The sequence below is a fragment of the Oryctolagus cuniculus genome, chromosome 3 (assembly GCF_964237555.1).
Source record: "Oryctolagus cuniculus chromosome 3, mOryCun1.1, whole genome shotgun sequence".
NCBI lineage: Eukaryota > Metazoa > Chordata > Mammalia > Lagomorpha > Leporidae > Oryctolagus > Oryctolagus cuniculus.
Window position 1 is genome coordinate 165252788 of NC_091434.1, and position 24905 is coordinate 165277692.

Below are 24905 nucleotides of genomic sequence, written 5' to 3' on the forward strand. Positions count from 1 at the left end.
TCCAGCCTTCTAGATCATTCTACAGCCATAGATGTTCCCATGTTCCTCTTCCTCCATTTCCCAGATATTTCACCTCACGGGACTGCAGCCTCCCTGCCCCACCCTCTTTGATGGCACTGACTCTCATCACAACTATCAAACCAGCTGCACATTAAAATCATTTGGGGGCAGGGACTATAAAAAATACCAAATGCCTGGGTACACCGCTAGACCAACTAAGTAGGAAACTATAGGTCTGGCTCTGGAGCTCCAGTCTAAGGGTGTGTGTATGTGTGTGTGTATATTTTAATGGAAGTACATTTTTTAAAAGATTTATTTATTTTTTAAAGACTTTACTTATTTACTTGAGAGGCAGAGTTACAGACAGTGAGAGGGAGAAATAGAGAGAAAGGTCTTCCTTCCATTGGTTCACTCCCCAAATGGCTGCAATGGCCGGAGCTGTGCCGATCTGAAGCCAGGAGCCAGGAGCCTCCTCCTGGTCTTCCATGCTGTGCAGGGGCCCAAGCACTTGGGCCATCTTCCACTGCTTTCCTAGGCCATGCAGGGAGCTGGATCAGAAGAGGAGCAGCCAGGACTCAAACCGGTGCCCATATGGGATGCTGGCACAGCAGGCAGAGGATTAACCTACTGCGCCACGGCGCCGGCCCCAAAGATTGATTTATTTATATGAAAGATACATTTATTTATAGAGTGACAGAGAGAGAGACAGAGAGAGAGAAAAAGAGATCTTCTGTTTGCTGGTTCATTCCCCAAATGCCTGCAATACCCAGATCTGTGCCAAGCCAAACCAGGATCCAGGAGCTTCATCTGGGTTTCCCACATGGGTATCAGGGGCCCAGCACTTGTGTCATCATCCACTACCTTCCCAGAATGCATTAGCAAGAAGCTGGATTGGAAGCAGAGTAGCCAGGTCTCAAAGTAGCATTCTGATAGATGCTTGTGCGTGATGGCGTTTAACCCGCTGGGCCACGAGACTCGCCCTTCAGTCTAGGTACGTTCAAGCTCCATGTGACTCGGGTGTGCAGCTGGGTTGATGGTCAGACCTTCATTCTGCTACAGAAGAGTTTCTTAGCACTCGGGCAGGGCAGTCTCCCGGTGCAGGTCTGACGCAGGCGCAGGCACAGCAACTGTCACTAACACACCCCAGTGGTGGTAACAACGAAAATGCACCCAACGTCTCCAAGTGCCTCTAGCTGAGAATCCCCTCAACTCTTCTCCCTTTGGGTACCCCCAAAGAGTGAACGCATCACGCCACACTCTTCAGTTCTTGAGTGACCAGTTGTCATGGATGGATCAAGGGGTCCCCCAGGACATGGGATGTGCAGGGCCAAATCCAGAAAGGAAAAAAAACAGTTAAAGAAGGTGCTGGTGTTGTGGTGTAGTGGGTTGGACTGCTGCCTGCAGTGCTGACATCCCGTGTGGGTGCCGCTTCAAGTCCTGGCTGCTCTAATTCCCTGCTCCACTTCCCATCCAGCTCTCTGCTGTGGCCTGGGAAAGCAGTGGAAGATGGCTCAAGTGCTTGGGCCCCTGTATCCATGTAGGAGACCTGGAAGAAGCTCCTGGCTTTGGCCTGGCCCAACGCTGGCTGTTATGCCCATCTGAGGAGTGAACCAGTGGATAGAAAATCTCTCTCTGTGTCTCCCTCTCTCTCTGTAAGTCTGCCTTTTAAATAAATAAATACATTTTAAAAGTTAGGAATTGTTGTTAGCCACTTGCTACCATGAAGATGAGAGTGAGAGCTTGGGGGGAGAAGCAGCAACCGTGTAGAAAGCCTGCTGTGTCCATGGAGGAAGAGCAGGGAGGAGGTGCAAACCTTCCTGGCTTCCGCACGGGGCTCCAGGCCAGTGACCCTCAGACTTGAGGGTGCGCTGCCTTCACCTAGTAGGCCAGCCAAAACACATGTTGCTGGGGCCAGCGCTGTGGTGCAGTGAGCTAAGCTGCCACCTGCAACTCTGGTATCGTATATTATAGTGCTGGTTCGAGTCCCAGCTGCTCCACTTCTAATCCAGCTCCCTGCTTATGCACCTGGGAAAGCAGCAGCGGATGGCCCAGATACTTGGGCCTTTACCACCCTTGTGGAAGACCCAGATGGAGTTTTGGCTCCTGGCTTTATCCTGAAGCAGCTCCAGCCATGGCAGCGATTGGGGGCATGAACGAGCAGATGGAAGATCCCTGTCTGTCTGCTTCTCTGCCTTACAAATAAATAAGTAAATCCTTAAATAAGAAATGCAGGGCCAGCGTTGTAGCATAGTGGGTAAGCTGCCACCATCCATATGGGAGTGCCAGTTCGAGTCCTGGCTGCTCTACTTCAATCCAGCTCCCTGCTTATACACCTGGGGAATCAGAGGGAGATGTCCCACCTACGTAGGAGACCCAGATGGACTTCCTGTCTCCTGGCTTTGGCCTGGCCTTTGTTGCCATCTGGGGAGTGAACAAGCAGATGGAATTACTCTCTCTCTCTCTATGACTTCGAAATAAATAAATAAATCTTAAAAAACAATCCAATCCCACCCCCACCCCCCCCAACGCATGGCTGTGTCCTACACTCAGAGTTCCTCGTGCAGTAGACCTGGGGTGTGGCCCACGGATTTTTTTTTTTTTTTTTTACAGGCAGAGTGGACAGTGAGAGAGAGAGAGACAGAGAGAAAGGTCTTCCTTTGCCATTGGTTCACCCTCCAATGGCCACCGTGGCCGGTGCGCTGCAGCCAGCGCACTGTGCTGATCCGAAGGCAGGAGCCAGGTGCTTCTCCTGGTCTCCCATGGGGTGCAGGGCCCAAGCACTTGGGCCATCCTCCACTGCCTTCCCGGGCCACAGCAGAGAGCTGGCCTGGAAGGGGGGCAATCGGGACAGAATCCAGCGCCCTGACTGGGACTAGAACCCGGTGTGCCGGCGCCGTGGCTCAATAGGCTAATCCTCGGCCTTGCGGCGGCCCCGGATTTGCTTTTCTAAGGAGTGCTCAGGTGGTGTAGATGCTGCGGGTGAGGGGCACCCTCTAAACACCCGTGCTCTGGGCCAGAGTTCCAGGGCCTTCAGGGACCCAGCAGGCCCAAGCCTTGCCCCTGGGCTACAGGAGTCTGTATCTTTCTAATAAATCCTTCCTTTTCCATCCCAAACAGCTTAACTGAGATCTAATCCACATACCGTACCATTTACCCACTGCAAGTGCACCGTCCAGTGGTTTCAGTATATTCGCAGACACAACCACGGGCAAGTTCAGGACATCTTCATCGCCACGCTGTGCCCTCTCGCTGTCACTCTTCCCCCCGCCCTCCTCTCCCCCACCCAGTCACGAACAACCATGAACCTACTTGCTGTCTGCACAGATCTCCCTGTTAGACACACATCAGGTGGACGGACTCATACAGGAAGTTATCTTTTCTGATGTGATTCTTTGAGTGGGCCTCGGCACGGTGGTTAAAATGCTGCTTAGCACACTCTCATCTCTTATCATAGTGCTGCATTCCAGCCCTGGCTCTGCTCCCAGTTCCAGCTTCCTGCTGCTCTGAGCATCCTGGGGGGGCGGGGGGCAGCAGTGATGGCGCGGGCATTTGGTCCCTGCCCTCCCCGTGGGAGACCTGATGGAGTTCTGACTCCAGGTTCAGCCTGGCCCAGCTCCAGCTGTTGTGGGCATCTGGGGGGTGACCCAGGAGATGGAAGATATCTATTTCTTGCTCTTTCTCTGCTTTCCAAATAAAATAAGTACATACATTTTAAAAATAATCAACCACACTATTAAAAAAAAAAAAAGATTCATCCGCCTTGTAGCATGAATTCATTCTTCCTTCCTATTTAGATCCTTTGCCCAGTTTTAATAGGGTTATCTTTTTATTATTTTTATTAGAGTTTTATGTATTCTAGATACAAATCCCTTATCAGAGATATGATTTGGAAGCATGTTCTCCCATTCTGTACACTCTTTTTTCACTTTCTTTTTACAATATTTATTTATTTGCTTGAAAGACACAGAGGTCTGCTTCATTCTCCCAGATGGCTGCAATGGTAGGGCTGGGCCAGGCCAAAACCAGACGCCAGGAACTCCTTCTGGGTCTCTTCTACGGGTGGCAGGAATCCAAGAACTTGAGCCATCACCTGCTGACTTGCAAGGTGCACATTAGCAGGAAGCCGGATTGGACGCAGAGGAGCTGGGACTTGAACCCAGCCACCCAGATACAGGATGCAAATGTTCCAAGTCACGTCCTAACCACCATACCAAACGCCCTCTCAAAAAGCCCCATGAGCCTCTTTTTATTCTACTTGTCCTGAAAGAGTGCTTTTTAAGCTTTCTACCAAATAAATGTTTATAAAGGCAGAATAGAGAAAAATGTTCAGCTTATGATTCTGTGAAAGAATTTTGAAGGGCTATGTTTTATCTTAAAAATCACACAAACTTTATCTTCAAGATAATCACATTTCTTTTAATACTAAGATTTCCTTTTTTCTAAAACATGTGGCTTTTAACCACATGATCAAGCAATTCCACTTTTGAATATAAAGGAGTATTTCAAAACAGCCATGGAAAAATAGAATTAAAAGACAAGTTTGTTTTGGTATAACAAAAATTTGAAATCATGCAAGTTTTCTCCTTTTTTTTTTGACAGGCAGAGTGGACAGTGAGAGAGAGAGAGACAGAGAGAAAGGTCTTCCTTTTGCCGTTGGTTCACTCTCCAATGGCTGCCGCGGCCGGCACGCTGCGGCTGGCGCACCGCGCTGATCCAATGGCAGAAGCCAGGTGCTTCTCCTGGTCTCCCATGGGGTGCAGGGCCCAAGCACTTGGGCCATCCTCCTCTGCACTCCCAGGCCACAGCAGAGAGCTGGCCTGGAAGAGGGGCAACCGGGACAGAATCCGGCACCCCAACCGGGACTAGAACCCGGTGTGCCGGCGCCGCAAGGCGGAGGATTAGCCTAGTGAGCCGCGGCGCCGGCCGCAAGTTTTCTCCTAATACACATCTCCATGAAGTTTTTGAAGAACTCTTAAATATCCAAAAGACCTGAAAACAGGATTTTTAAAAAAGATTTATTTTATTTATTTGAAAGGCAGAGTTATAGATAAAGAAAGGACAGAGAGAGAGAGAGACAGAGAGAGAGAGAGAGAGAGAGGTATTCCATCCACTGGTTCACTCCCGAAATGGTCGCAACAGGTGGGGCTGGACCAGGCCAAAGCCAGGAGCCTGAAGTTCCATCCAGGTCTCCCACATGGATCCAGGGGCCCAAGCACTTGGACATCTTCTGGTGCTCTCTCAGGCACAGTAGCAGGGAACTGAATCGGAAGTAGAGAAGCCACCCATGTGGGATGCCAGCACGGCAGGTGGTAGCTTAACCTGCTATGCCACAGTACAGCCCCCAAAACAGGATCTTAAAGAGGTATTCACACACCCACGTTCATAGCAACACTTCATAACAGTGCAGATGCAGGGGCAGCCCAAGCATCAGTTAGCAGACAAACACCACCCATCACGTGACAACATGGACATGAACCTGGAAGACATTATGCTAAATGAAATAAGCCAGTCCCCAGAAGACAAATACCGCATGACTGCACTTCCATGAGCTATCTAGAGGATTCCAGTTCACAAACACAGAAAGCAGAGTGGTGGCTGTGGAGGGCCGAAGCGGGCGGGTGGAAATGGAGAGCTCTTAGGGGCTGGCGGCACCGCACTATGAATCTACTGAACACCACAGTCAGGATGCTTAGAAATGGGGAAGAGGAGGGCCAGCATCGTGGTGTAGTGGGTTAAACCACCATTTGCAGCGTCAGCATCCCATATGGGTGCTGGTTCGAATCCCAACTGCTCCACTTCTGATCTAGCTCCCAGCTAATGGGCTGGGAAAAGCAGTAGAAGACAGCCCAAGTGCTTGGGTCCCTGCCACCCACATGGGAGGTCCAGATGAAGCTCCTGGCTCTGGTCTGGCCCAGTTCCAGCTGTTGTGGCCATCTGGGGAGTGAACCAGGTGATGGAAGATCTCTCTCTCTCTCTCTATCTTTCCCACTGTCTCCATAACTCTTTCAAATAAAAATAATCTTAAAAAAAAAAAAGAAGAAAGAAATGGGAAAGATGGTAGGTTTTATGGCATGCATTTTTTTTTTCCACAGTAAAAAGTAATTTAGAATTTTTTTAAAAAGTGTAAAACAGCCTTTTTATTTGGTCAAAGATGCAGTTGGCATGTGGGTTCAGCTAAGCATACCCCACCTCCTTGGCTGATTTATGGACATGCTCGCATGGCCCCTGTTTAATTACCCGCAGTGACTGGTGTGCTCAGAGGATCAGCCTGGTCCACAGGCCAGCAATAACGGGAAGCCGAGATGGGGAGGGATGCCCTGACTCTCAGTGTGTTCCTGCGCAGGCCTGTGGGGCTTTCCGGGTCACTGCCTGTGGTTCCCAGGATTAGGATGAATTTGAACAGCTCCCTCCACCAAGAGCAGGCCCAGGTAGCCATGAACAAACTTCCAGAGCTGCTTCCAGGCAATTCTGCTCATGGCGTCACAGTCTGTGAATTCAAAATAAATAGAAAGCACACTTGTACTATTTGATGTTATTTATTTTCTCTAGATCAGCTTCTTTCCACTGAAGGATTGATAACGTGCCTGTTACAGTCACCTCCGTTTTCTCATTTTTAGAAGGAGGTCTTATGGGGGCTATGAATGAACTGTTAAGGAAACACAAATTGTGGGGAGCAACTCAGACTATACTGTTACTGGAATTAAGACTTATTCTATGCATCTGCTCTCCCACTGTGGGGAGCAACTCGGACTATATTGTTACTGGAATTAAGACTTATTCTATGCATCTGCTCTCCCACAATATGGCGCTGGGAGAGGAGAAAACAGCTTCTACGCAGCTGCCTCCAGTTCAACCAATAAACTGTAGGACCTACTCCTGATTGGAGGAGAGCAGCGTACTCGGCGTGTGGGCAGCCGAGTTAGGATTGGCGGAGGAGGACTATAAAGGAGGAGAGAAACGGCATGCACCAGGAACATCTAAGGGGAACATCTGAGGGAACACCTGTGCAGCCCCCCAGAGAGCCGGCCGGCGGTGTGCCGCTCCCCTGCGGAAGTGGGGAATGTGGCCAGGGGGAACTGCCCTTCCACGGAGGTGGAAGGGATAGTAGCCAACCCGGGAAGAACCAGCAGCAAACCCGGGAAGGGCCGAGCAGACGAAACAACAGCCCAGGGTCCTGTGTCGTTCCTCCACGAAGACGGGGAGCGACATAATGGTGCCGTGACTCGGATAGGAAACCTAGCTCGGATAGGAAACTTAGGAGGGAAGAAATGACTCGGATTAGGAAACCTAGGACGGATATGAAACTTAGGAGGGAAGAAACGGGAAGAACTGGGAAATTACCGGAGAGAGAGACTAGCAAACAGCCTAGGGAAAAGCCGGACGAAAAGGGTGCCGGAAGAAGCTATTGAAAGCCTAGGCATAGACTCAGATACGGACTACGGGGGGAAGCTGGGAGAAATCTCTAAGGTTGAAAGCGAAAGTGAAAGCTAGAACAAATAGACTCAGATACGGACTACGGGGGGAAGCTGGGAGAAATCTCTTAGGTCGAAAGCGAAAGTGAAAAGCTAGAACAAACAGACTCGGATGCGGACTGTGGGGAGAGGCCAGGAGAAATGAGGGAGGAGTATTGTTGGAGGAAAGCTTGGGGAAACATACCGGGTAGAGAAAAATGTTAGGGAAATTGAAGCCGCGGGGGGCAGGCCGAGGCGGATACGAAAGCCACTTTGGGATTCTCAAGTTAGCCCGGGAATGGGGGGCGAAAAGTTGAAACCAGAAGCTGAAACGTAAGCCAGATTGGGATCCGTCTGATTAGCCCGGGGAGCAAAGGACGGGAAGCCAAATCGTGGGGCGGAGACGTATGCTGGGTTGAATTCGCCAGGCTAGCCCGGGGAACTTAGATTGAATGCTAGTGGCGGACACGTAAGCTACGCTGTGTTACTCGCGGAAGCCGCCGCGTGCAGAGAGAGCACGGGGCGTGAATAGATAGGGAACGGGGCTGGCGCGAGGCCGTGGTGCAGACGCGAGGGGCGTGGAGACCGCGGAGCGCACGAGGCCAGGCCGCGCAGAGCCGAGCCGCGCAGATGAGAGAGGCTGAAGCGGCTCAGAGCCGGCGAGGCGCTGAGAAGCAGCCTCGGGGCGGGGCGAGGCGCCGGGAAGCTGCGCGGAGCCGTGAAGCTGCTGGCAGGGCGAGGCGCCGGGAAGCTGCGGGGATAAGAGAAACAGAAGCTTAGAAGTAAGATGAGAGAAATAGGAATGCTGGAAGATAGAAGTAAAATGGGAGAAATAGGAATGCCCGGAGATAGAGAAATAGAGAAATAGAGAGGCCTCCCTACAACATGGCAATGAGAAAGCTTGGATTCGGTCTGCCTGATTAAGTGAGGCGATGAGCACCTGGGCGGCTAGCAGCTTATGCGCCGCAGGTCACCGAAGACAGGCACGAATTAACATCAGTAAGGCTTCCCCACAATGCAACAATTAGGAGGCTTGGATTCGGTCTGCCTGATTTAAGGCGGTAAGCACCAGCAAGCAGCTCGACCAAAGCATGAGCTGCAGGTCACCGAAGATAGGCACAAACCAACACTAATAAGTCTCCCCCACAATACGGCAATGAGAAGGCTTGGATTCGGTTTGCCTGATAGGTTTTGTAAGCCCCTGCGGGCAGAGCAGAGCATGCGCTGCAGGGCACCGAACACAGGCACGCATCAGCGCCTAAAAACCTCCTCACAATGGCGAGAGGACCCGGATTCGGTTTTCCTGATTGATAGGACTTGTAAGAGCCTGTGGCAACTCTAGCAAGTAGAGCAGAGTGTGTGCCGCGGGACACCGAAGACAGGCGCGTATCAACGCCAAAAAATAAAAAGAAAGGGGGATCTGTGGGGAGCAACTCGGACTATACTGTTACTGGAATTAAGACTTATTCTATGCATCTGCTCTCCCACTGTGGGGAGCAACTCGGACTATATTGTTACTGGAATTAAGACTTATTCTATGCATCTGCTCTCCCACAATATGGCGCTGGGAGAGGAGAAAACAGCTTCTACGCAGCTGCCTCCAGTTCAACCAATAAACTGTAGGACCTACTCCTGATTGGAGGAGAGCAGCGTACTCGGCGTGTGGGCAGCCGAGTTAGGATTGGCGGAGGAGGACTATAAAGGAGGAGAGAAACGGCATGCACCAGGAACATCTATGGGGAACATCTAGCTGAAGGAACACCTGTGCAGCCCCCGAGAGAACCGGCCGGCGGTGTGCCTCTCCCCTGCGGAAGTGGGGAATGTGGCCAGGGGGAACTGCCCTTCCACGGAGGTGGAAGGGATAGTAGCCAACCCGGGAAGAACCAGCAGCAAACCCGGGAAGGGCCGAGCAGACAAAAGAACAGCGCAGGGTCCTGTGTCGTTCCTCCACGAAGAGGGGGAGCGACATAATGGTGCCGTGACTCGGATGTGAAGCCTAGGCAGGGTTTAGTGTTGCTCCTCCATGAAGAGGGGGAGCGACATAATGGTGCCGTGACTCGGATATGAAGCCTAGGCAGGGCTTAGTGTCGTTCCTCCACGAAGAGGGGGAGCGACAACAAATGACTGATAAATGTAAGATGATGTTAAGCCTCATCAGTAGTCAATGAAATGCAAATCAAAAGAGCAGTAACACTGCATGTCTCAGCTACCATATTGGAAGAGATTTACCTATGGAGAAAGATTTTTTTTTAAAGATGTATCTCTTTTATTTGAAATGGAGTTACAGTAAGAGAGGGAGAGACTGAAAGAGATCTTCCATCCACTGGTTCACCTCCCAAGTGGCTACAATGACTGGGGCTGGGCCAGGAGCCTGAAATTCCATTCGCATTTCCCACATGGGTGCAGAGGCCCAAGGACTTGGCCCAGCTTCTGCTACCTTCCCAGGTGCATCAGCAAGGAGCTGGATTGGAAGTGAAGCAGCTGAGACTTGAATTGGTGCCCATATGGGATGCCGGCATTGCAGGCAGTGGCCCAACCCACTGTGCTGCAATGTCAGCTCCTGGAGAAAGATTTATCTATGTTCTCAAGCTTGCAGCAAAAGGCTGTAGTTCTAAATGGTGTTCTAGCAATATATACCAACATTCTGAATGTCTGTAACCTCTGTCCCATGAAGTACATTCCTAGGACTTCATTCCACTAGATAATCTGACAAGTGAGCAATGTGCACACAAGACTATCTGACAATATCTTGCCTACATGAATTACAAATGGAAGCAGAGCTGCTTTCAGGAAGCACTGTGGTGCAATGGGTTAAGCCTACCAGCCAGCGCGCTGCGTCTTCCCAGGTGTCACACTGCTCGCTGATTCTGCCTCCACACCAGACTGGATTGAACATGTTTCTTGCAGATTTCACTGAACTTCAACATTTTTCTCTGCCAAAGACTGTTAAGAGAATGAAATGATAAAGTACACCTGGGAGATACTGTTTACAAACCACTTATCCGATAAAGAACTCCCACAATTCAGCAGTAACGAATGGACAGGGCGGGCGCTGTGGCACAGCAGGTCAAACCTCCCCTGGAGATGCCCCGCCTACAGCCCTAATCCGAGTGCTAATTCAAGAAGCAGATATGATGGCCACCACCTTCGGTCAGGAGATGGCCCTCCAGGTGGAGGTGCGCATAGCAGAGCGATGATTTACAGCTCGAAGGCTAAACCTGGAGTCCACCAGGAGAGCATAGAGACCAGGGCACAGCAGGTTAAATCGCCACTTGGGACGCCCACAGCCCGTACTTGAGTGTCTGATTCAAGTCCTAGTTACTCTGCTTTTCATCCAGCACCTTGCTAACGTGCCTGCGAAGCAGCGGGTGATGGCCCAAGTACTTGAGTCCCAGCCATCCATGTGGCAGAGCCAGAAGGAGTCCCTGGCTCCTGGCTTAAGGCCTGGCCCAGTCTAGATGGTTGTGGGCATTTGGAGAGTGAACCAGTGCTTGGAAGATATCTCCCTCTGCCTCTCCTTCTCCTTCTCTTTGTCACCCGACTTTTCAAATAAATAGATATTTAACAAAGAAGAATATGGAGATCTGGACTTCAATGGGAAAACTTTCACTCACTTCTAAATTTATCCCAGGCTTCAGTTGTGAATGTAGTTTTTAATTCATTTTTATTTTTTTTTTTTAATTTTTTGACAGGCAGAGTGGACAGTGAGAGAGAGACAGGAAGAAAGGTCTTCCTTTTTCCATGGGTTCACCCCTCAATGGCCGCTGCGGCTGACGCACCGCACTGATCCGAAACCAGGAGCCAGGTGCTTCTCCTGGTCTCCCCATGCGGGTACAGGGCCCGAGCACTTGGGCCATCCTCCACTGCCCTCCCAGGCCACAGCAGAGAGCTGGCCTGGAAGAGGAGCAACCGGGACAGAATCCAGCGCCCAGACCGGGACTAGAACCCGGTGTGCTGGCGCCGCAGGCGGAGGATTAACCTAGTGAGCCGTGGTGCCAGCCGTGTTTTTGTTTTTGTTTTTAAAAAGCCCGGTGCATTGGATGTTTTCACATCACAGAACCGCTGCAGATGTCCTGAGGTGTCATCATGCTCACTGCTACCGGAAAAGAGTGGTGGTTATTAAGCTGCCACCAGAACAGATTTAATGCATTAGCACAAAAATGCACGTTTACTTAACTAACTATATTACAAAATAATTGGCTTTCTTTATAATCCTATGTGTTTTCTTTTTTAGAATATTTATTTCCATCTACTTGAGAGGCAGAGTGATAGAGAAAGGGGGAGATTCCACCTACTGGTTCACGCCCCCAAATGCCTGCAGCATCTGGGGCTAGGACAGGCCTCTGGGGAGGGTGATGGGTGTCAAAGGCAGACTACATGAAGCAGAGGGGGGAGAGAGAGAGAGAGAGAGGGAGAGAGGGAGAGAGGGAGAGAGGGAGGGAGAGAGGGAGGGAGAGAGAGGGAGAGAGGGAGAGACAGAGGGAGGGAAAGAGAGAAGGAGAGACACAGGGAGAGAGGGAGAGAGGGAGGGAAAGGGAGAGAGGGGAGAGAGGGAGATAAAGAGAGAGGGAGAGAGAGGGAGGGAGGGAAAGAGAGAGGGAGAGAGGGAGGGAAAGGGAGAGAGGGAGAGAGGGAAAGAAGGGGAGAGAGGGAGGGAGGGAAAGAGAGAGGGGGAGAGGGGGAGAGAGGAAGAGAGGGGGAGAGGGAGAGAGGGAGGGAAAGAGAGAGGGAGAGACAGAGGGAGAGAGGGAGGGAGGGAAAGAGAGAGGGAGAGAGGGGAGAGAGGGAGGGAGGGAAAGAGAGAGGGAGAGAGGGAGGGAGAGAGAGGGAGAGAGGGAGGGAGGGAGAGGGAGAGAGGGAGAGACAGAGGGAGGGAAAGAGAGAAGGAGAGACAGAGGGAGAGAGGGAGGGAAAGGGAGAGAGGGAGATAAAGAGAGAGGGAGAGAGAGGGAGAGAGGGAGGGAGGGAAAGAGAGAGGGAGGGAGGGAAAGAGAGAGGGAGAGAGGGAGGGAAAGGGAGAGAGGGAGAGAGGGGGAGAGGGAAAGAAGGGGAGAGAGGGAGGGAGGGAAAGAGAGAGGGAGAGACAGAGGGAGAGATAGGGAGAGGGAGGGAGGGAAAGAGAGAGGGGGAGAGAGGAAGAGAGGGGGAGAGGGAGAGAGGGAGGGAAAGAGAGAGGGAGAGACAGAGGGAGAGAGGGGGAGAGAGGGAGGGAGGGAGGGAAAGAGAGAGGGAGAGAGGGGAGAGAGGGAGGGAGGGAAAGAGAGAGGGAGAGAGGGGAGAGAGGGAGGGAGGGAAAGAGAGAGGGAGAGAGGGAGGGAGAGAGAGGGAGAGAGGGAGGGAGGGAGAGGGAGAGACAGAGGGAGGGAAAGAGAGAAGGAGAGACAGAGGGAGAGAGGGAGAGAGGGAGGGAAAGGGAGAGAGGGGAGAGAGGGAGATAAAGAGAGAGGGAGAGAGAGGGAGAGAGGGAGGGAGGGAAAGAGAGAGGGAGAGAGGGAAGGAAAGGGAGAGAGGGAGAGAGGGGGAGAGGGAAAGAAGGGGAGAGAGGGAGGGAGGGAAAGAGAGAGGGAGAGACAGAGGGAGAGAGGGGGAGAGAGGGAGGGAGGGAAAGAGAGACGGAGAGAGGGAGGGAGGGAGAGAGTGAGGGAGAGAGGGAAAGAGGGAGGGAGGGAGAGAGTGAGAGAGGGAGGGAGAGAGGGAGAGAGGGAGGGAGGGAGAGAGGGAGGGAAAGGGAGAGAGGGAGAGAGGGGGAGGAGGGAGATAAAGAGAGGCCCGGCCCAGGCTTTCTCTGGGCCAGCCAAAACTGGGAGCCAGGAACTCAGTCTAATTTTTTCATATGTGTGGTACAAAACCAACCACTCAGGCCATTATTTCTGCCTTCTGGGGTCTGCATTAGCAGGAAACTGAAATCGGGATCCAGAGGTGAGTTTCAGTCCCAGGCACTCTTGTAAGGGAGGTGGTCGTCTTAGCTGCCGCCTTAACCCCTAAGTCAAATGCCTGCCCAAGTTAGTTTTTAATCCCCAAATCTGCAAATTTGTTCATCAACAAGTGAATGGAGAGACAAACTGTAGGGTATTCATGCAACACTATTCCATAAAATGAGCCACCTGTTTTGGGTTACAACTTTATTGAGATATAATTCAAATACCTATAATTTAGTCATGTAAAATGTACAATTAAGTGGTTTTTTGATTTTGAAAATTTACTGGAAAGGCAGAAAGACAAAAAGAAAATACCCATCCACCGGTTCACTCCCCAAATACCTGCAACAGGTCTCTCTGCCTTTCAAAATAAAAATGAAAAATAAATAAATTTAAAAATTTAAAAAAGAAATTACCAACTGTTTCCCAAAGTAGATTCACCATTTTCCCTTTCTTCCAACAGTGTGCAAGAGTTTGAGTTTCTCCACACTCGTCAACACTTGGCACCATTGGTTTCTTTCTTATTTTATTTTCTACAGAGTTACTCTTTATTTATTTGAAAGGCAAAGTTACAGACAGAGAGAGAGGTCTTCCATCCAGTGGTTCACTCCCCAAATGGTGACATTGGCTAGGGGTGGGCCAGGCCAAAGCCAGGGGCCAGGAACTTTATCTGGATCCCCTACGTGGGTGTCAGGGACCCAGCCACTTGAGCCATGTTCTGCTGCCTTCCCAGGCTCGTGAACTGGGAGCTGGACCCGAAGTGGAGCAGCAGGGATGCTGGGATGGGATGTGGCGTCTGAGGAGGCTTAACCAGCTGCACCACAACTCTAGCTCCAAGTCTTCCTAATTAGATACGTAAGCAAGTATGCAGTGCTAGTATCTCATTGTGAATTAATATGTATTTCCTTAGTGTGTAATTATGTTCTGCATGCTTTCATGAGCTTTTTTTCTACCCGTATATCTTTTTTTTGGTGAACTATTTAGATATTTTGCCTACCTAGAAATTTTTAAAAATATATATATATATTTTAGGGGGGCTGGTGCTGTGGCACAGCAAGTTAAAGCCACAGCCTGCAGCACTGGCGTCCCGTATGGGGGCCGGTTCAGGTCCTGGCTACTCCACTTCCGATCTAGCTCCCTGCAAATGCGCCTGGGAAAGCAGTAAAGGATGGTCCAAGTGCTTGGGCCCCTGCATCCTCATGGGAGACATGGAGGAAGCTCCTGGCTCCTGGCTTCTGATGGTGCAGCTCCGGCCATTGTGGTCATTTGGGAAGTAAACCAACAGGTGGAAGACCTCACTCTCTCTCTCTCTCTCTATGTCTCTAACTCTGCCTTTTTTTTTTTTTTTAATTTGACAGGTAGAGTTATAGACAGTGAGAGCGAGAGACAGAGAAAAGTCTTCCTTCCGTTGGTTCACCCCCCCAAATGGCCGCTATGGCCGGCACGCTGCCCAAATCTGAAGCCAGGAGCCAGGTGCTTCCTCTTGGTCTCCCATGCGGGTGCAGGGCCCAAGCACTTGGGCCATCCTCCACTGCCTTCCCGGGCCACAGCAGAGAGCTGGACTGGACGAGGAGCAACCGGGACTAGAACCCGGCACCCATATGGGATACCAGTGCCACAGGCGGAGGATTAACCAAGTGAGCCATGGCGCCGACCCCTCTAACTCTGCCTTTTAAATAAATAAAACAAATCTAAAAAAAAAAAAAAAAAAAAAAAAAAAAAAAAAAAAAAAAAAACCACCATCAACAACAACAGCAACAAATGTAGGTGGTTGTTTTTCAAAAAAATATAAATTTATATTTCTTTTGAGACACAGAGACAGCCAGCCAAAGCTCCCACTCACCGGTTCACTTTCCAAGTGCCTACACTGCCTGGGGCTCGGATGGGCCAAAGCCAGGATCTAGGAGCTCCATCTGGGTCGCCCACGTGAGTGTCAGGAACCCAACAACTCAGACCATCACCTGCTGCCTCCAGGGTTAGCAGGGAGCACGGACCCAGGCACTCCGGTGTGGGATGTGGGCCTCTTAACTGGATCAGAACTGCTATGCCAACTGCTCACACTGCCTGCTTTTTAAGAGAACTAGGCTGTTCCTATTTGGTTTTCAAAGCTTTTCCATATCTGGACATTCCCTTTATCAGATAGGCGCCTTGCAAATATTTTCTCCCAGTCTATGGCTTGTTTGCCTTCTCAAAGTGTCTTCTCAGGAACAGAAGTTTTTAATGTAAAAGAAAAAAAGAGATTTATTTCTTTATGTATTTGAAAGCTGAGTGGCAGAGAAAGAGAGAGAGAGAGTCTTCCATCTACTGGTTCCTTCCCTAAATGCCCTCAACAGCCAAGGCTGGGCCAGTTTAAAGCCAGAAGCCAAGAAATCCATCCAGGTCTCCCACGTGGGTAAGTGGCAAGAACCCAAGTCCTTGGGCCATCATCTGGTTCCCCCCTCCCCGCAACTCCAGGTACGTTAGCTGGAAGCCGGATCAGAAGTGCAGCAGCCAGAACACAAACCAGCACTCTGATACGGGATACATGTGTCCCAAGCAGAGGCTTAACCTGATACACCACAATGCCCACTCTAAATTTTTAATTTTGATCAAGTTCAAGTTATCAAAATGTTTGTATTGATTGTGCTATTGGTGTTATATCTAAGAAATATTGTCTAATCCAATGTTACAAAGATTTTTCTCCTAAGTTTTCTTCTAGAAGTTTTATAGTTTTAGATTTTACATGTAGATCTATTTTTTATTTTGACTTAATTTTTTTATATGGCATGAGGTGTGAAGTTCATTTTTTTAACTATGGCTATTCAACTGTTCCAGCCTCCGTTTTTGAAACTATTTATTATAAATTATTTTGTTTTCTTTTTTTCAAGATTTATTTATTTATTTGAAAGTCAGAGTTACAGAGGTAGAAAGAAACAGAGAGAGAGGTCCTCTATCCGCTGGTTCACTTCCCAAATGGCTGCAATGGCTGGAGCTGCACTGATCTGAAGCCAGGAGCCAGGAGCTTCCTTAGAGACCCAAGGACTTGGGCCATCTTCCACTGCCTCCCCAGGCCATAACAGAGAACTGGATTGGAAGTGGAGCAGCCAGGTCTCGAACTGGCACCCATATGGAATGGCAGCACTACAGATGGCGGCTTTACCTGCTACACCACAGTGCTGGTCCCTTGTATGTTTTCTAAATGCCAATGGTTCTTTTTCCAAAACCAGGTGTGTGTGTGAATTTTCTTTTCTTTTTTTTTTTTTTGGACAGGCAGAGTGGACAGTGAGAGAGAGAGAGAGAGAGAGAAAGGTCTTCCTTCTTTGCCGTTGGTTCACTCTCCAATGGCCACCGCGGCCAGTGCACCGCGCTGATCCAATGGCAGGAGCCAGGAGCCAGGTACTTATCCTGGTCTCCCATGGGGTGCAGGGCCCAAGCACCTGGGCCATCCTCCACTGCACTCCCGGGCCACAGCAGAGAGCTGGCCTGGAAGAGGGGCAACCGGGACAGAATCCGGCGCCCTGACCGGGACTAGAACCCGGTGTGCCGGCGCCACTAGGCGGAGGATTAGCCTAGTGAGCCGCGGCGCTGGCCTGAATTTTCTATTCAGTTCCATTGACTTATCTATCTTGATGTCAATAGCAGATTATCTCGATGACTACTGTTTTCTAAGAAGTCTTCAAATCAGGTAGTGCTGGCCCTGCAACTTTGTTATTCTCTTTCCAAGTTGTCTGAGCTATTCTAGGACTTCTGCATTCTCATGTGAATTTAAAGTCAACTGCTACAGAAAAGCAGAGGTGGCAATGCAGCAGCCAATGCAGCACCCAGCCCTGGGAGCAGTCTGCCCACGGCTCACGCTCTAGCTTTTTCCTTTGTTTTGACCTTGGACAAGTTCCCCTACCTCTGCACAACTCCGGTTCGCATCCATAATGCTGAGCCAGGACTACCAATCTCAGGGTGTGATGAGGCTTAAGGGAAATGTGCATAGAACGCCAAGAGACTGAAAATAGAGACAGACACCAGCCAGACCGTAAATGACAAAAGGACTCAGCCACCACCCCTACAGCAACCTGTCCAGGAAGCCAACCCACACAACCTGTGTCCAAGAGCCAGGACTTGACCGAGTCACTGAGTCTGAGTGCTTCCAACTCAGGACCGCACAGCGAAAGCCAGATGCGCTCCCCCTCCCAGACACACACACCCCGGCCCAAAGCCGATCCCAGAGGATGCTCTGTTTCCAGCAGGTCCCCCGGGGCGCTTCCCCAGGCCGGCAGCCTCCAGTCGGGGTTTGCCATGACGCTTTCTCAGAATTGCTTTGTCAGATGAAGTTTTACACAGAATCCCAATATATAAACCGGATCAAAGCGGCCCTCCGGGGGCTCGCAGCATTTAAGTGGGCACTACCGGTGGAACTCCGCCGCGATCTCTATGGTACAGGGTGGAAAGGACAGGCGTCGGTTACAGACAGGTTTGTTTTTCTTAAAGCTGACGCACATCCGAAGTTGTAAATGCTACCAGTTTTTTGTGTGTTTGCTTTAAACAGATCTCAGGGCGGTGTTGTGGCACAGCGGGTTAAGCCACCGCTTGCGATGCCAACATCCCATATCAGAGCACGGGTTCGAGTCCTGAGTCCTGGCTAACCCACTTCCGATGCTGCTCCCTGCCAACGTGCCTCGGAAGGCAGCGGAAGATGGCCCCGGCACTTGGGCCGCTGCCACCTACACAGGAAACCCAGATGGAATTCCCAGCATCTGGTTTCAGCCTGGCCTGGCCTGGTCCAGTCCAAGCTAGAGGGTCGTTTGGTGAGTGATGATGGAAGATCTGCCTCTCTCTCTCTCTCTCTCTCACTCTGCCTTTCATATAAACAAATACATCTTAAGTGATATCCTTGCAATCAACTATCTGCAGAAACTCCACAGCACCTGATCAGAGCTCTTGGGCACTCAGAACAAGAAGTAAAACATGTGCGGGTGTGAGGTCAGGGCTGAGCGTCTTAAAGTCCTTGCTAGACAACCTTGAGCAAGTTCCTTGACCTCTGACCTCTGACCTTTGTTTCTTCCTGTGCAAACCAGGAGGCTGAAATAAACAGGAGCTTCTAGAAGTTAGTACATACCACGAGCCTGCTTAAAAATACAAGTTTCTACGCCCCCCCCGCCAGGGATTCTTGCCCAAGAAGTCCAGGGTGGGCCGGGAACCCCATGCTGTCCTTGGTGCTGGTGACGCGAGCAGGATTTGGGAAGCCCAGGAGTCAGGGGCCCCTAGGTCGCTGTGGCTGTGACGTGTGTGAAGATGCGGCTCCGGGGCTTGGATGCAGGGAAAGTGGACATTGCTCACCGGCAGGGGAAACGCGGCTGTGCACAGCCCGGGTTTGGAAGCCCCTCGGCCTCATGCAGACAGCCGGGGATCTGGCGCCGGCCCCCAGGCCCCTTCTTTGCAGAGGAGATGCACACCTTGCGGCCCAGGGCCACAGGGACAAGCGGGCTACTTTTCCCATCCCCACGCCTCACAGCACACGACAGGGACAGTGCCACGTGCGAACCGCCTCCCTGCCCACCTGCCCACAGCTCAAGTGCTGTCCAGCCGGGCCTCAAAGCCGGACCGGAAGCCTCCGGCGCTCAGCTCCACGCAGGGTCGCCCTCTAGCGGCGGAGAGCGGCGACAAGAACAGACCCCGGCGGGAGGCAGAAGGAAAGTAGCTGTCATTGGAGAACACTACATTGCTGTTTTTATTTTTTATTTATTTATTTTTTTTGCACGTTTACCGTTCTCATCTGCCTCCCTAAGCCAGACCTCACAGCTATCCTTTCTCTCTTTATTTACAGCATTTAAAAAAGATTTCTTTATTTGAAAGGCAGAGTTCTAGAGAGAGGGAGACACATAGGGAGATCTTCCATCCACTGGTTCACTCCCCAGATGACTGCAAGCCAGGAGCCCAGGCTCTATCAGGGTCTCCCACGTGGGTGGGACGGGCCCGCGCACTTGGGCCACGCTCCTCTGCATTAGCAGGGAGCCGGAGTAGAAGTGGATCAGCCAGGACTTGAACCAGCCACTGAAACGGGATGCTGGCTGGTGTTGCAGGCAGTGACTTAACCTGCTGCACCAGAAAGCTGGCCCTCTTGCCCTCAGTTAAAAATAAAAGAAAGAAGAAAGAAAAGGGGCCAGCACTGTGGTGTGGTGGGTAAAGCCATGGCCACCATGTGGCGCTGACATCCCCTATGGGCACTGGTTCAAGTTCAGACTGTTCCATTTCTGATCCAGCTCCCTGCTGATGTGCCTGGGAAAGCAGCCGGTGCAACCCAGGCTGTTGTGGCCACCTGGGGAGTGAACCAGTGGATTGAAGATTTATTTTCTCTTTCCCTCCCTCCCCCTCCCCCTTTCTGATGGAAGATTCTCCCCCCCCCACACACACACACTCTCAAAGGAAGGATGAAAGGAAAGGAGGAGGGAGGGGAACTTACAGTTCAGGAGGTGTTTGCACAAGTCTCATCTCAGGTCCACCTCACTCCTTGTCACGCAGCAGGAGAAGGAAAACTCTGAGAACCAACAGCACCCGCAGACGCCTCTCTAGGAGGTCTGACCACAGCCTTGGTCTCAGGCTCCAGGACCAGTTACCTTGGAGCGGACATCACAGCCTTGACCTGGAAGGGCCTTTAGCATTGTTCTGCTCTTTGGTCACAAACAGAGCTTTAAATGCGCCTGGGCGTGGCCACAGAAGAGGAGAAGACAAAGCGTGAGAACGGAGCAGCACAATTATTTTCTAGTTTCACCAACTTTAAAGGAGTTATAACTAAAATAGGAAAGCGATAGGGCCCGCTGCTGTGGCATAGTGGATTAAGCCACCGCTTCCAGTGCCAGCATCCCATATGAGCACCAGTTCAAGTCCCAGCTGCTCCACTTCCGATCCAGCTCCCTTCTAATGGCCTGGGAAAGCAGTAGCAGATGGCCCAAGTGCTTGGGCCCCTGCACTGATGTGGGAGCCCCAGAAGAAGCTTCTGGCTCCTGGCTTTGGCCTGGCTCATTTGGGCCTTTTGGGGAGTGACCCAGCAAATGGAAGACAGCTGTCTTTCCCTATCTCTTTCTGGAACTCTACCTTTCAAACAAATAAAATAAAAAAAAAAATAGGAAAGCACACAAATCATAAATGTTCAGCTTAAATAATTCTCATAAACTGAGCCACTCGTACCACCAGCACCCAGACCTAGGAATAGACAGGATCAGCGTCTTCACGTGCCTGTCACGTTCCCCACCACCACCTGCCCCCGGGGCTCAGCACCCACCATCTAACTGCTATTCTGATTTCTGATGCCTGCTGTGGTTTGCAAGTGTTCCCCAAAAGTTCACGTGTTGGAAACTTAATCCTCAAGTTCACTTGCTAACAGCGTTTGGAGGTGGGCCTTTAGGAGGTCATGGGGAGATGGGTCGTGGGAATGGGGTCCCATGATGGCAACAGTGGCATTCCTGTGTCGTCTTGTGCTGTACTCCACCATGCTACCAACACAGCAAGACGACCTCACAGGTGCCCAGCAGATCCGCAGGTTCCATGCTCTCGGACAACCAAAGCCAGGAGCCAGGAACTCCATCTGGGCCTCCCATGTGGTACCTGGGCCATCTTCTGTTGCTTTCCCAGGTGCATTAGCAGGGAGCCAGGCTGGAAATAGAGCATCCAGGGATTGAACTAGGACTCAGATACGGGCTGCCCAGGTGGCAAGCTGGTGTCCCAGTGCTGGTCCCAGTCTCAGAGGTTTGTTATAGCAACAGAAAAAGGACTAAGCCAATAGCATAGATTACTTTTGTCTGCTTTTAAATTTCACCTAGAAGAAATCAAATAGTGGCCGGCGCCGCGGCTCACTAGGCTAATCCTCCGCCTAGCGGCGCCGGCACACCGGGTTCTAGTCCCGGTCGGGGCGCCGGATTCTGTCCCGGTTGCCCCTCTTCCAGGCCAGCTCTCTGCTGTGGCCAGGGAGTGCAGTGGAGGATGGCCCAGGTGCTTGGGCCCTGCACCCCATGGGAGACCAGGAAAAGCACCTGGCTCCTGGCTCCTGCCATCGGATCAGCGTGGTGCGCCGGCCGCAGCGCGCCGACCGCGGCGGCCATTGGAGGGTGAACCAACGGCAAAGGAAGACCCTTCTCTCTGTCTCTCTCTCTCTCACTGTCCACTCTGCCTGTCAAAAAAAAAAAAAAAAAAAAGAAAAAAAGAAATCAAATAGTATGTACTCACATATATGACTTTTGCTAAACATTGTGAAATTAATCTAAATTATTACATCTTATTTTTTTTTCTTACTGCAGCAGTAGGCTGTTGTAGAAATACACCACAATTTATCCACTTTACTGTTGGTAGACTCGGGAGTATTTTCAGTTTGGGAATATTATTAGAGTGCTTTTTTGAACATTCTTGTATGTAGCCTCTGGGAAATATATGTACCCTTTAAAAAAAAAAGATCTATTGATTTATTTGAAAGGCAGAGTAACAGACAGAGGGGAAGAGATAGAGATAGACTTCCACCTGCTGGTTCACTCCCCAAATGACCACAACAGCTGAGGCTAGGCCAGGCTGAAGCCAGGAGTGACATCCAGTGGGCGGCCAGGGCCCAAGTGCTTGGGTCATTTTCCCAAGGTGTGTTAGCAGGGAGCTGGATCGGAAGTGGAGCAGCCAGGACCGAGACAAGCACTCTGACATGCGATGCCAGAACGGCAAGTGGCAGCCTAACCCACCGTGCCACAGTGCTTGCCTGTACCTGTTTTGGGGGGCTTTACAACTTGGAGTAGAATTGTTGGGTCATAGAATTGCTGAATGAAATCTACCAGCTTTCCAAAGTATTGTACTAATTTTAATTCCATCAGCAATTTATGAGAGTGTCCGGTGTTCCGTGTTCTGGACAACATCCAGCATGTTACTTCTTGTGTTAGCTGTATTACCTTGTACCTTGTAGCTTTAATTTCCATTTCCCAGGGGACAGGAGCTCCTTCTCATGAGCTTATCCGCCATTTGGCTCGGCTATCCTCTTTGGTCAAGTGCTTTTAGGCAAACCATTTAAAGCCCAAATTTACACACCGGCAGATGACCAGCGCATTGTGAAGCACTCAGTTTAATCCCCACTAGCAAGTTCTATTTGTAGGCTGCACTGAGTTGTGGTATTTCCGTGGTCTCCCTGGGCTTGATGTAGGGGAGCGGGCGTTTAATTTTCATCCCAGGTCTTTGTCATGCACAAAGATAGGAACTCTTAGTGCTGACACACATGAAGTAAATCTCACTTAAAAGGTGTGAAAGCAAACACACACACCCACACACACACGTGAGCAAGGGCTGCCCCCCACACAGACATCCGTCAAGAGTGCACAGTAGGCCTAGAAGCAGAAGAGGGTGGACCAGGAGAAACCGGGAGAGCTCCCGGCCTCTCCTCCAACCGTGGTCTTGGAGGAAGAGAGAGAAAGCACCTCCCAGAACCTCTTTTTGGGAGCTGGGGGGTGCATGTCTCGCCACACCTAAGTCCCCTGGGAGCTTTAAGGTACCTCTGTAAAATCCCACGTGGAGCTCAACAGCACGGAGTATTTCCCCTCTTTGGGCCTGGATGAGACAGAGGCATCCTGGGAAAGCGCATGTTCTGATTGACAAGTGGGAGGTGGAATTAAGTGGGGCAGGCTCTACCTAGCTGCCTGCCTATACCGTCTCAGGCTAGCAGGTGCTGAAATGTTCAAGGTGGAAGTTATGCCTATTTTAGGGTGGAGGGGGCAATCCAAGGGAGCTCGTGACAAGTGCAGAGTCGAGGGCAGAGCCAAAATTCTCCATCAGGGTTTACAGTTTCTGGCCAAGGGCTCACTCATTCCAGTATGGGGTTCTCAGCGTGTCTAATCGCTCCACCTCCTTACAACAAATATTCTGTATCACTTCTCTAAAAGACAATATATTGCCTCTGTGGTATAAAGGAGAAACTGAAGGGTGGTAACTGACAAGGAACAATTGCTATAGTTACAAATAAAATAATAATCAGTAGCAGTGCACAGTCCTCCCAAGGGAACTGAGGGGTCCTGGCTCCGGGACCCTCTTAGACTCACAGATCTGTGGATGCTGCAGTCCCCCGTGAAAGATGGAGGAATATTTGCATATGCAGTCCTCCCCTAGCCTGTCAGCGTCTCTAAATGGCAAACGTCACCTCCCACGCCGTGCGAACGCAGTGTAAAAGTGATGCGTTTAGGGAATAATGCCTCGGAAGTCGGCACATGCTTCTCCGACGTGGGACCTGCAGATCCAGAGGGCTGGCCACGGTTATAAATAAAATAATAGGTGCTGGATACGACTGCACTCGGACGTATAAAGAAATATCAGGTATTTGCCCCCAAATATAGACTCGCTATCAATCCAGTGGGGCCAGTGATGGGGCGCAGTGGGTAAAGCCGCTTCTTTCCGTGTAGGCATCCCAACTGAGCGCTGGTTTGAGATCTGGCTGCTCCGCTTCCCATCCAGCTCCCTGCTAATGGCGTGGGAAAAGCAGCAGAACACAGCCCAAGTATTTGGGCTCCTGCCTTCCGTCTGGGAGAGCTGGATGGAGTTCCAGGATCCTGGCTTCAGCCTGGTGCAGCCCTGGCCATTGTAGTCATTTGGGGAGTGAACCAGCAAAGCGAAGCTATCTCTCTCACCCTCACCCTCCCTCTCTCTCTCTTTCTCTCTGTAATTCTACCTTTCATATAAAGAAATTATCTTTAAAAAAAGATTACAACAGGGGCCAGTGCTGTAGTGCTGTGGGTTAAAGCCCTGGCATGAAGTGCCAGCATCCCATGTGGGCACCGGTTCTAGTTCTGGCTGCTCCTCTTCCGATCCAGCTCTCTGCTATGGCCTGGGAAAGCAGTAGAAGATGGCCCAAGTGCTTGGGCCCCTGTACCCACGTGGGAGACCCAGAGGAAGCTCCTGGCTCTTGGCATTGGATCAGCGCAGCTCCAGCTGTTGCGGTCATCTGGGGAGTGAACCAGCAGTGAACCCCTCTCTCTCTTTGTCTCTACCTCTCTCTGTAACTCTTTCAAATAAATAAATAAATCTTAAAAAAAATTACAACAATGACAAACACAGACAAATGCCAGAAGTTGTACTGACAACTACTGCCACACATTGTTGTCACTGACGCGATTCTCCAAATTGGTGAACAAGTCTGGGTGAAATCCTGAACAAAACAATGGACGACTGTCTTCACACTTACATGGTGATTGTATTCTAAGGAAATTAACTGTGTTTCCAAGCTATATAAAAATATTTTGTGCCTATACAAAGAATCTTTGAAAAGTTCATGGAAAATAGTTATTTTGAAAAAAAATCTGTACATGGATTTAAATTTAATAAAATTTAATAAAAACTTATCTTTTATTTCAATTTTCCACACATGTTTTGCTGCCCTTTGTATATGAAAGGGAGTTGGGTTTTAGACTCAGATAATTACGGTCAGTCAGTCTCAGATCTACATGAGCAACATGAGGACACATTCAAAGGTTGGCGGGATTTAGGACAATGATGCATTTTGCAGGATTTGTCACATTCAAAGCAGGACACCTTCGTTCACTGCAGTCCTGGC

General features: G+C 50.5%; 1 long non-coding RNA gene across 1 annotated transcript; it reads right to left on the reverse strand.

The window, feature by feature from the left end:
- Positions 1-5041: 5041 nt before the first annotated feature.
- On the reverse strand, positions 5042-19969 carry LOC103348659 (uncharacterized). The gene is made up of 3 exons (XR_007920518.2): positions 19803-19969; positions 10273-10394; positions 5042-6487 (listed from the first exon to the last, which is right to left on the reverse strand). It is a non-coding gene; the product is annotated as an uncharacterized lncRNA (long non-coding RNA).
- Positions 19970-24905: the final 4936 nt, after the last annotated feature.